The sequence below is a fragment of the Nipponia nippon genome, unplaced genomic scaffold (assembly GCF_047370975.1).
Source record: "Nipponia nippon isolate SJK-2023a ecotype South Korea unplaced genomic scaffold, ASM4737097v1 scaffold_1, whole genome shotgun sequence".
Classification (NCBI taxonomy): domain Eukaryota; kingdom Metazoa; phylum Chordata; class Aves; order Pelecaniformes; family Threskiornithidae; genus Nipponia; species Nipponia nippon.
In genome coordinates, this window is record NW_028262290.1 from 47257730 (window position 1) to 47269867 (window position 12138).

General features: G+C 38.9%; 2 long non-coding RNA genes across 2 annotated transcripts in view; one reads left to right on the forward strand and one right to left on the reverse strand.

Annotated features, from left to right (window-relative positions):
• Positions 1-935: 935 nt before the first annotated feature.
• Positions 936-1596, reverse strand: LOC148057363 (uncharacterized). The gene is made up of 2 exons (XR_015699574.1): positions 1458-1596; positions 936-1202 (listed from the first exon to the last, which is right to left on the reverse strand). It is a non-coding gene; the product is annotated as an uncharacterized LOC148057363 (long non-coding RNA).
• Positions 1526-12138, forward strand: part of LOC148057364 (uncharacterized) — a 31637-nt gene continuing 21024 nt past the window's right edge. The window contains exon 1 of the long non-coding RNA XR_015699563.1: positions 1526-1629. This is a non-coding gene — a long non-coding RNA (uncharacterized LOC148057364). The remainder of the gene's footprint in view (positions 1630-12138) is intronic.

Here is a 12138-nt window from a genome sequence, read left to right on the forward strand (position 1 = left end):
CTTTGCACCCTCTCTTCAAGTATTTATACACATTGATGAGATCCTCCCTGAGCCTTCTCTTCTCCAGGCTGAACAGTCCCAGCTCCCTCAGCCTTTCCTCAGGTGAGAGATGCTCCAGTCCCTTCATCATCTTCATGGCCCTCTTTCCAGTATGCCCATGTCTTTCTTGTACTGGGGAGCCCAGAACTGGACCCAGTCAGCACTCCAGGTGTGGCCTCACCAGTGCTAAGTAGAGGGGAAGGATCACCTCCCTTGACCCGCTGGCAACATTCCTCCTAATGCAGCCCAGGATGGCATTAGCCTCCTTTGAGGCAAAGGCAAATTGGTTTTACCTGGCCCAGTTTCACTAAAATAAAAACTACTTACATCTTGTCTTCACTAAGACTATATTGAGGCAGTAAGGGGAGGTAAGGTAAATGCTTCATCACCTCTTTTTCTCTCCTCATTAAAAACATATAGGCTGAAGTTGAACATACTAGAATACACATAAAGACAACACAAAAAAGTGATGAGAAGGACAGAGAACACAGGGGAAAGTGATTTTTGGATTGTCTCCTAAATTTCTCCGACTTTTTTTCCTGATATGGTACAAGGTGGGGAAAGAGAAAACAAATGGCAATCTAGGAGTAAATATGAGCGAGACACACTTTGCCTATTTCTCTAACTTAATTTTAACCTCCTACCCTTAAAATAAGGGAGAAGTATAGAAGGCTGAGCTATACTTCTCGTGAGGGAAACCTAGATTTAATTAAGTCCCATTTGAGCCCTCTATGAGTCCTAGTCTCTACTTAAATTTGAGTGAAATGGCTTTTCACGTCATTATACCGTCGTGCAAGAATGTCCAGGAGTGGATTTTAATTATCAGGACTGGCAGCAACCATGGGGACTGGTCTGGACCCGGCTGGTTAGTAGCTAATAATTTACATAGGAAAGAATTAAACAGGCAAGGATTGGCTTTATTCTTCAAGACAATAGTTCCCAAATTTTGGAACGTGGAGCGCTGTCAACCATTATAAATTTTCATTGCACAATCAGCCGCAGCAGCAAAGTTTTAACTGGAAACATGTAAAAGCGAGATGATTTCGCAGCACTGGCCATGCAAGCGCTGTAAGCTGGAAAACGCCGACCTGGCAGACGTGGGGCACGGAGCCGGTTCCGAGTTCCCCTGGGGGACAGAAGGCCATCTTTACATACTGAATTCCCTGCACGGAAAGAAAGACGGAGAGTGTGCGGGCAGCCGTGCACCCCGGCGGCTTATGCAGCTCCCTCGAGAGAGGTGCGAGGCTGGGGCGAGCGGAACGCTCCTGCCCTCCGGCCCCTGCCCGCCGGCGGCAACTCCCGGCCGCGCCTCGCCCGCCGCCCCGGGCCCCGGCCGCCCCCCTCGGCCTCCCCTTCCCGCTTCCCCGCGGTGGGAGCCGGGCAGGGCCGCGGCGGCGGGCGCACGGCCGGCCTCTCACCCGCTGTCCCCTCCGCCGCCGGCGGTTAGTCCCGCGCGCTCGGGCCTGGCCGCGCGCTGCCGCCGTTACCAGGGACACGGTCTAAGGGACGCCGGGCAGGACGCGGCGGCGGCGGCGGCTGCTGCCTGCCCCCCTCCTCCCGCCCGGCGGTGGCGGGCGCCCAGCCGGAGCCGTGAGTACCGGGAGGCGGGGCTGGGGCCGCCAGCCAGCGGTGTTGCCGGCGGCGGGCGTGTGTGGGGGAGCAACAGATCCTCGGCCGGCCCGGCTCCGTGCCGCCTGGCCTCCGCACGGAGGAGGGGAGGCGGCGGGAGGGAGCCAGGCCGTTGCCGCCTCCCTCTGAGGGGGGCTCCGGGCGGCGGGCGCAGGGCTGCCGGGCTCCATGCCGGGCGCTCCTAGTGCGGGACAGGTGCCCTGCAGTTGTATTTTATCGTCCTCCGAGCGAGGGGCTCGGCGGGTGCTGCTGGCGCGGCCCCGGGCCGGCGTGGGAGGGAGGCGGCGGCCGCGGTTGCGCTGCCCGTGCCCGTGGGCCCCTTTGCCGCGGAGGATGTGTGGGGCGCCGCGCCCTCATCGCTCCTTCGGGGCTTGGCTTGTGGCCGCGAACGGCTCCCGGCCGGCGTCCAGGGCGGCCTTGCCTTGTACAGGGCGGTGTTACTTTGCACAGGGCGGTGTTCGGCACGTCCGGTTCTTCCTCATGGACTGGGCTGTGGTGGCAGAATCAGCCACAGTAACGGTCTTTGTCTTGTGGAGCACAGTTGCACCTTTGGAGGCGTCTGACCGAAGCCTGGAGTGGAGGGTAGAGACCCCGCTGCAGAAGCGGTCGGGCATCTGTGGTCTGGGAAGAGGTTCAGTTAGGACGGCGTGTTGGGGCTTCCAGAATTAATCTCCTTTTCTTCTTCCAATGCTTGATGCAACAGCTAAAATATCTTTGAGAGATCCAGTTTTTCAGTTTTTATGCCTAAATAGGCTCTGCCCTCTTATTGCCAAGTTCTTAACTATTCAAAGAATACAATAAACTTTCTGACATATAACTTAAAAGAGTTTTAAGCCTGCCTTTTCCAAATTTCAAAATGCATAACATTTTGCACAGGCTCAAGAATGTGATGAGTCACTACTGAAGAGGAGACTCTGATTAAAAATTAGATTCCCCCTCCTCCCCTCAGAGGGTATAGTAATAAATCTGTATCTTAGTTTTTTTCTCAGTTTAAAAAGCAAAATGCATAAGGGTAGAAAACACAGAAGGACTTGGTATGGGAGTTATTCCAGAATTTTATTACCTTCCAAAAGCTCTTGGGTTGTTTTTTAAAGAATGGAATCTCTTAGTTTCACTCCATAATAGCACCATGCCAAAGTAGAATAGACTTTGAAGAAGATATTTTGAAAACCTTATGGAAAGAAGAGGTGGCTGTTATTACAATGATGATGATGATTGACCTCTAATTTCTGTCTATCTTGTTATTTCTTTGGGAAAATAATTAATAAGGAATGGGAGAATCAATGACAGAGAAGGTTTAGTGGACTTGTTCTAACAGCTCATAGGGTTGTAAAGTTTTGGTCACAGTCCGATCATGGGAGCCTAGGTGAATATATTGAGGAAATATGTAAAAAAAATTTAAAAAGGACTGTAGGCTTGACTGTTGTGCTTCAGCAGAATATACCCCAAGCAGCAAATCCTTGTTTTTCTGTATTGATCATACTGAGATGTATACTGGAAGCTGAGGGGTTGGTCATGATCCTAAATGAAAATCCAGTATGTGATCATTTTGGGACTGATCGTGTTCTTTCAAATTGACCTGACTGGAAATTTGAATATGTTTGCTAACAGAATGGATCCTTTTTGAATACGCTTTTGGGAATACAGAGATTTACTAAGGTTCTGGAGGTGTTTGATTTGCAGTCCTTTAAGATTATTCCACATGGAGTTGCAGCGTGGCTATCTCTAGTGAGATAGTGCCACTATTAAATAAAGAAATCTACAAGATGGCTATATGTGTCTCTTAAGCCTTCTTCCCTAGTGAGGGGTTCTAAATTTTTGTAAATGCTCTCATCTTTTCAGAGCATACAGCCTATGTAAGATTAGAGTTTTATGCTGGTAAAATATCTGACTTTAAGATCTGGTATTATGATGTAGATATGATGGTCTGTCTTACAGGTAGCTTTTTGTAAGCCTTTTTCTAAAGAGTTTTCAGATGGAGTTGAATAAAAAGAGGACATGGTAGTAGTAACTGCACTCTAGATGATTGTTTCAGGTTTGATACCTTGCATAATAGGACAGGTAGGTCGACATGAAGACAGAGTGAGGGAAAGTGTCCCCTTTTGAAGGGTGACGTTAGAACTTTTATTTTAATTTGTACATGAGGCAGAGAAATTTCCTATTCCTCTTTCAGTACTTGATGCAGTTTTGGATGAAATTATCATTTGGAAGACTGCTATCCACACTAGCATCAAAAGTTAATGCTGCAATAGTGGCTCAAAACATTTGCTGTCATATTTTAAGATTGCATAGAAGTTCTAGTAAAATCGACCTAAATGGCAGTAAAATTATTTTCTGTGATATTTACAAGATGGCTACCGAAGCATTACACTTGATGTTAAAAGAGAGTTTGGAGTGGGAATAGAAATCGAATGGTTAAAAATGTTCACTATGTGTAAAGTGATAAAATCTCCTAATATAGTCTATGTATCCATTCCAGCTTTCTGTGGGGTTCCTGATTTTGTATGCTGTTAGGATCTTTGTAATAATTGCAGCATGAAACCATTGACTTTAGGTAGTATGTAGGCAAAATGATTTTAACTGATTTTGAATTCTGTATCTCCAAGTTGGACATTAGATAATTTACAGAACTTTTGTGGTTTTCTGTATCAGTTGCCTTCACAATGTGAATGAGAAACAGCTTAACAGTGAATACTGAGAAAATCTGGATCACTTAGGCTCTTCCTATTTAACTTCGAAGGACTTGTCTATACACAAAACTTGTGCCATGAACTGTGATGAGGTAGATAATGCATTACAGTAATTCTCCTAATATTAGGCTAACTACATGCATCTAAAAGGGCTTTGTACTGGCATAGTTGATTACTGCCATTAATGAGAGTAAAGACAATAAGGATTATGCCAGCCTGTGCATATGGATAAGAAAACAAACTCTCTCTCTAGGAAAAAATGGGTGTTTATATGACCTTTGAACTGTGTACATGGTGTGAACTATTATGTATTGAGAACAATTCTGTGGTGAAGCAGAAATTTAGAGACAGAGTAAATCTAGCAAACCCCTCCCCATTCTTTTTTGCTCAAATATGTAATAAAATCTCATATAAAGTTTTTTAAAAATTATTTATTTATTCATTTTGCTATGTCTTTTTAGCTTTGTTTGAAAATTTAAGCTGAATTACTGAATCATGGACCACAAACACTGAGTAAAGGTAACAGTCATATTTCCTAGATAAAAAGTTTTATGGTTTAGTATGTCTCACTTTGGAAGGCAGATGGTGAGAAAGAATTAGCTTGAGCGAGTAGCAGCTCCAGTCAGCTTGGGGATATTGTTGATTTTGTAGTTATTATTACCTTTTTAGTCTTTTTTTTGTTCTTTTTTTTGTTTTTATTTTCCTGTCATGCAGAGCTTTGTCTCGAAGCTGTCATCTTCTAAGGTTATATTGCAGGACAGGTACAAGAATGTACTCTTAATGTAGCTATATTGAATTGTATAAATTAGTCTTTCCTTTAACGTTGAATCCTTACAAAAAAGCAATCTGAGACTGTATAATTTAAAAATATTTTTCTATTAATTTTCTTTTTAAACAAGATTTCTATATTGCATCAAGAGTTAATTAACTGCTAAGATCTGAGCAGTGCCACAAAATACATCTTAGTCCAACTGAACAAGAATGTGTTTATAGTTACTCAGCACTCAATTTGGAATTTGGCAAGATCTTCTCTTCAAACTAGAAAACACACAGATGCCTTTTCCTATTATTTAGTGGTGTGTTGTGTTCCCTTTTTTATTTTAAATAGATTGTATGATCCTGCCAAATTTTCAACTCATTTTGTTTCTCTAATCTTTGCAACTGAACTATTTATATAATATACATAATGGCTAAAATTACTATTTAACTTCAAGTCCTTCTGAAGCATAAAGTAATAAAATACATACAGCTTAAAATGGGAAATCAAATAGAGATGGATCAGCATTTTAAAATGTTTATTTCTCCATTTTTTCTCTATGAAAGAGCATAGTATTGTCATGTTAGGCACAAACCATGTCTTATGCATGGCACTGTAGAACAATGGAGGTGCTCTGTGAATAATACTGACAGCAAGGGCTGACTGCATGATTCTTTCTCAGTTTGGACACGATGTCTTGCTGGGAGGAGCTGCAAGCACTCTGGAGGACAGGATCATTTGGAATTTGAAATGATCTTGAGGAGTCAGAGAATAGGCTATAAATCAGTAAGAACAAATACAAAGTACTATCCATAAGCAGAAATAATGTGTACAGAGAAGGAGAAAATGCTAGGTAAGGTAGCAAAAGACCTGTAGGTTGAAGTGCTAAACATGAAAACCAGTATCATGCTGTTGTGATAGAAGCAAGGGTTGTATCAGGATATGAAAATTAATGCATTGCATAACACTTGCATTCTTCTTAGTACTGGTGAGGCATCAGCTGGAAGGCTGGGACCACTTTAGGATATATGCCTGGAAAGACCTGTACCAACTGGGGAGAATTTGGAGGAAGAGAGTGGAAAAACAGTTGGAACGTATAATCTCTGGGCAGGGGTGTGTAAAAAATTAGAAGAATTTGGTCTGTTTAGCATAGAGAAGGAAAGAGATAGCAGTTCTCAAATGTTTAAGAAGTTGTTTACAAGATGAAGGCAATCTGTTGTTTTCTCATATAGATACGACAAGGAGATTATATTATACATTAGGATGGCTAACTAATGGCAAGGATGGTTAAGTTTGGTTTAAGTTTGCTTAGACATCTGGTAGAAACTGTCACTAAAAGATTTGAAAACAGATTTGACAAGCATCTGCCAGAAATGGTTTAGATTTAGTTGCAACTGCCTTGGATCTTTCAATATATGGAGGCATTATTTTGCAAATGGAATCTGTTTTCACATTCTACTACACTTCTGTTGTTACTAAAGAGAAAATAAAGTTTCTACCTAGTTGGACCCCTTCTGTTCGATCATGGAACTTTCTAAGTGCTTAATGAAATAATCAATTAATTTCTTTTTTAATTTCTTTTAATTTCTTTTTTTCTTTTACAGATCCTCTGTCATTTTCACTTATATTGTCCCATTCCAGTTTTGGCAGCTAGGCTTTGTCAGTCTTTTTTTTTTTTTTTTTTCCCCTTTAGCTCTCATTTACTTTGTTATCTTTGTATCTTTTTTTTTTAACTCCCTTTCCCTACTGCATAATATATGTTTTCCAGCTTTGCCTTGCAAGCACCTTTCATTCCTTGAATGCCCTATCCCACCTGGTTTTCTTTACCATTGCCAACACTCTCATGCTTTGTTCTTTCACTTCTTTTTTTCTTTTTTCTATGTTGTCCTTTATTTTTTAGCATACACAAAATGTCATCTTTTTCTCTTTCTCCTTTATCTGTGTTACTTCTAAAATAGTGAAGTTTAAGATCTCTACAAAATATAGTTTGATAGAAAGATTATTAAATAAATGAAGGCAGTCACTTCAGGTAGCCTCCAATTAAAGAGGGTTTTTTTGGTATATCTAAGGAAACAAAGTGTACACTGTCACTGTATGTGATCTGCCAGTGCCTGTCCTCCAGTAGCTTTTGTCTATTCCAACCAGATTTGACAGATGAGTAGGAGTCTCAAAGATGTTAAGTTCTTCCAAGTTTCATGAAAATTGGCAGCAAAGTAACAGGAAGAAAGACCCAAATTATTTCCTTATCTGAAAGAAAGGAGTTATAAATTATCCCTTTACATATTCTGTAGGGTGGCAGTCAGCTGACTAATCGACTCTTGTCTTGGTTAGCCAGCCAAGCTCCAAACCAGTCCTACACACATGCCCAGAAAGGAATACCAAAGGAAGCTCTGTTGGTCCGGCTCAGTGACACTGAGGGGAGCTGGGCTTCTGTGAGAGAACATTGCACAAAAATCCATGGAAAACCAGACTTTACTGATTCTAATGTCATGGGCATGCTGGGGTGGTTTTTTTTGGCTGTAAAATGTTTTCAGCTTTTTTTCTCTGTTCTTTGCAACATCAGTGAGACCATCACTTAATAAATAGAGATTATTTCAAATAATAATATGATCTTTCATTCATCCATTATTCCTGTTTTATCTCCATTTTTTGGGAGAATCTGTTATATCCTTAAAAAATTGGGTGGATCAGTTCCACAAGTTCATTAAGAACTTAACCCATTCATGCCAGGAAGGTCTGAAGAGATAAGGTAAACTGAAAATGATATTGTTGGTATTTCAAGCTAGAAGCATGATACCATGTGCTAAACAAATTCTTGGACTTTTACTTTGCGTTTCTTTGTTGCAGTGTATTGGCTGATTACAGATTTTTGTGCAATGTAGGTGACAGCTCAGGAGAAGACTTTTAACTTTCCAAGACTTAAAGCTTTCAAGTAGAGATGATCTCTCTGTGTTGTTTTTAACTACGATTTATTTGTCTGTCTGTTCTGTATTACCAAACTTTTTCTGAAATTCTCTTTGTTTGTATTTCTGAATATTCAAATGAGAGGTACTGATGATAATGAACTTGATAAGTATAAAGGAGCTCTGAAACAACCAAATCAGAACTAAATTATTAAACAAACAAAGCTAGAGAAGGGAAAGGATGAAAGCATTCTAGTGTCGAAGTAAAAACAGAGAAATCCGACTGTCCTACTGTTTATCTGACCTGTGGGGTTGTGAGTTTGTTTTGGGGTTGGGGGTTTTTTTGAGACATTTAAGATTCATCCTGGGAGCTGATAAGGAAGTGGAGAGGAGTTTGTAGCTAATTCACAGGCTGGTTGAATTGAGTTAATTTGTTCCTGCTGAATGCGTGTTTTTTAATGCTGCTGAGAAAATTATGCTGTTGTAAGACTGAGTGTCAGCAAGCCTAGAGCGCTTTTTCCTTTTCTGCTGTTTCTTGAAACTAAAGAAACAAATAAATTTATCCTTATTCAATGTGAACCTCGTTGCAAGTAAAAAAACAAATAAGTGTGTCAGAGGCTGTTGGAGGTGTTTATTTTTGCTGAAGTTTCTTTAGCCACTTCTGGATGTTTGACTAATAATGTATTTATTATTCTAAAATAGTATTTTGAATTTAATTTAACAAAACCAGAACTGGCTTAATTATCAATAAGTAAAAAGATAACTTAAACAGTATTTAACTAAATTGTTTAATAGAATGCAAGAAAATACACTCTAATTATAAAAGAAAAGTGAATGAGTAAATTAAACAACAAGAATATGTTGTGTTATGTCTATAAATGCTTGATCTAATTTTTTGTTTCTTCATTACTCTATTTTTAAAAAATGGAGTTCAAAAGTGTCTTCATTTCTAATGCTCAGAATAAGAGATGTGATTTGTACGAACATATGCAGCAATTATGCCAAAACTAAATTTCTTCAGTTCTGTGGTTACTATGGTAACCAATATTCACTGTATTTCATTTAGACATATACAACAGAGTGGAAGATGGTAGGTTTAAGATTTAATAATCTTTGCAAAAATATTGTGCTGTAGTACATGATATTTTAATTATGGGTAAGGGGACAGATCAAATAACTAACATGCTTAGTAGCATGAACATTGGTGGTAATCATCTTTAAAACATATTTGGATGATTCTTGTGGTAATAGAATTTCGGGTGCTCATTTCTAAGAATTGAATTGAATTAGTTTTTTGCTTGAGCAGGAACATTGTTCCTACTACTGTCAGGTCTCTTTGACCTCCCAGGAATAAGGAAGAGAATAGTAATTCTCCAATTGTTTTGTTTCTGGCCTTGGAATGTGTGAGGAGGGACACTGAAATAGTAGATTAGGTAACACCTGTAGTCAGAGATAGTTATGTTTTATGTGAACCTATGTCGCAGAATGTGAGCGGCTCTTAAGGTATTTATTTTCTCAATACTACTTGGTAGAAGTATAATTCCTCTTTTCTGATTCGTGTCAGAAAGGTAGTACTCAAGAATATATAGAGAAAGACAAAGTGTATCATTCATGACTATGGCACAGAATACCTGGATTTAATTCCCTACCTATTACAGATTTCCAGTGTCCTTGTTTTTCATCCTGTTTAATTGTCTGTGGGTTTGTTTGTTTGTTTGTTTGTCTAGAGTTCATATTTGCACTAAAGTCTGTGGAAAAAGAATAGCGATTAAGTCTGTCTGCGTTGCAGACTATCTAGCTGGAGTGAACCACAAGAATAGTGGAATACTGGAAAAAAATCAAATTGATTTTGAAACAGAACTATTCCAGGTATTTATATGATAGTAGTAAGATCTCAGCCATAATATTTTTAGTTTTGGATACCATTAGAAGTTTGTGAGAGTACATTATTTGATCTTAATTCTATTCTTAAAGCCTAAAATGGCTAGTATAATGGACTAGTTCTTGGGATCTTGTTCCTGTGAAAGGACTAAAATACAACAAAGAACCTGTCTTTTGTTGCTTTTAATAATAATTCTAATCGTTTTATTAGAGTTGGTGGTTTATATTAGGCAGCCTATAAAATTCTATGTGAAGCCTTGTTTTCAAGTGTGAGACCTGACTATCACTGTAACACATTTTAATGCTGCAAACTGCTATATTAACAATGCTGTGTACTATTGTGAAACATCTGCACTAATTGTAGTTTGGGGGAATAATTTCAGGGGCATTAATACCTTTCTGCGTATTCGGAAGTAAACCTGGACTGCATTTCAGTGGTTAAAAGGATTCACTGCATCACTTGAGGATAGGCAGAAATTGTGCAAGAAATTCTAGGACCCTAAAACCAAATGGTAAAATGCTGTATTTGCAGAAAGTTAACACTTGGAGGTCAGGAAATGAGGGAATAAGATGAAGATTGTTCATGGAATGTTAGCTCCTTTTAACTATGAATTAGTTTATAATTTTTATTTATGCTGACTGCATTTTGGGGAAGGAGGAAAAATTCCAACACAGATGGCATAGTCACAGTGAAGCAGGAATCAATGAGAATATTTTAAACAAAATTCTTCTGTGATTTGGCCATATCTGATGTGCTTATGAGGTAGATAATCTCAGTTTGCACTTAGTTTACTTAATAGTGAATTAGAGTTTTGGTGAAGAGGTAAGTATGGGAGTTGATAAGAAAAAGGTTCATATAGAATAAGCTTTTTATGAAGCATATTTATGAATATCCAAAGACTCTGCCTGGGGAATGGCATTTATGATGAGAAATAGTAGTACTAGCTTATGTTATTTGGATAGAAATTCTAACGTGGATTCTGATCTCTTTCATTGAAAAAATTTTATCAAGGATTTTGCTTCCAACAAAAATTTTATTAGTTCCTCATCCTTCTATTTGAGATGTTGGTATTAGAAATTTATTTTTAGCAGCTGACAAATTATTTCTGTTATAGTAAAGTACCAAGAAAGTAATTAAAATGTTGTATCAATTTATTTTAGCTTTAGTCATCTTTAATAATACATACAATGTACATATATTTTTATATGTATACACATACCTGATCAAAGATTGACAATGTTTTTTATTCTCCTTCTTTAGGGAGTAGCATACAATGACTTCTAAAAGGTATGCTGTAGTAATATGACTAACATAGTGGCTATCTTTGTCAGAGTGAGAAAGTTAGTTTGAATTCTGTAAAACAGTTTGTGCAGAATAACTCTTGCTGAAGGTCAGAGGTATATATTACAAAATTGTGAGTGCTAACTCACTGGATTTGGCTTATTTTTTCTGGATAGGACAATACAAAAGAATTTTTTTTATTTATATTTTGATAGCTACAGCTATGAACATAAATATTCTAATATTTGTATATATTGAGGCTAAGATTTTCAACAGATACTAAATGAACTACATGCTGACTAATTTTTTTTCCAAGCTGCAGATTGAAACAATACTTTTGTCATCAACTGCCGATTTGTCCAATATATTTTTTTTGATGGGTTGTTATGTACAGTGGAATGCATCTTTGTGTTACGTATATGATTCCTTACCAGGCAAGTGATGCTCTCACCTTTTTCTTAACACATGCTCGCATATCAGATAATGCTCTGTTCATACCCTGTTCTGGATATATTACTGGCTATATAAGCAACAACAAATTGAAACTGTTTCTTAAGCTTTTTTCTGGATTTCATCCTTTTGTATGTAGTATTTTTCTCCTCTTTCCTCCTTTCTCTAGAGCTATTCTCTCTGTCAATACTTACTTTCTTTGACTTATGAAGAGTTTCAGATTCTTTTATGTACTCCTTGTTGGAGCTAATATGGTCCATCTGGTCTGACTGTCAGGATGAGCCTGTGGGAGAGTAGAATATCGCTTTGCAGAGTCCAAGAAGCTGACATCCTGTCAGAGATATAGTTAAAAATTCCAGCTTGCCAAATCAGCATATTTCTTTGAACAACATTGAGTCCTGCCATTGGCAATAATTTTTTTCAGGAAATTGAAAAAGCCACCAAACTTGGAAAAAATAGGTATTAATGTGCAAATGACATGCAAGAATGGCTCATATAATACATTTT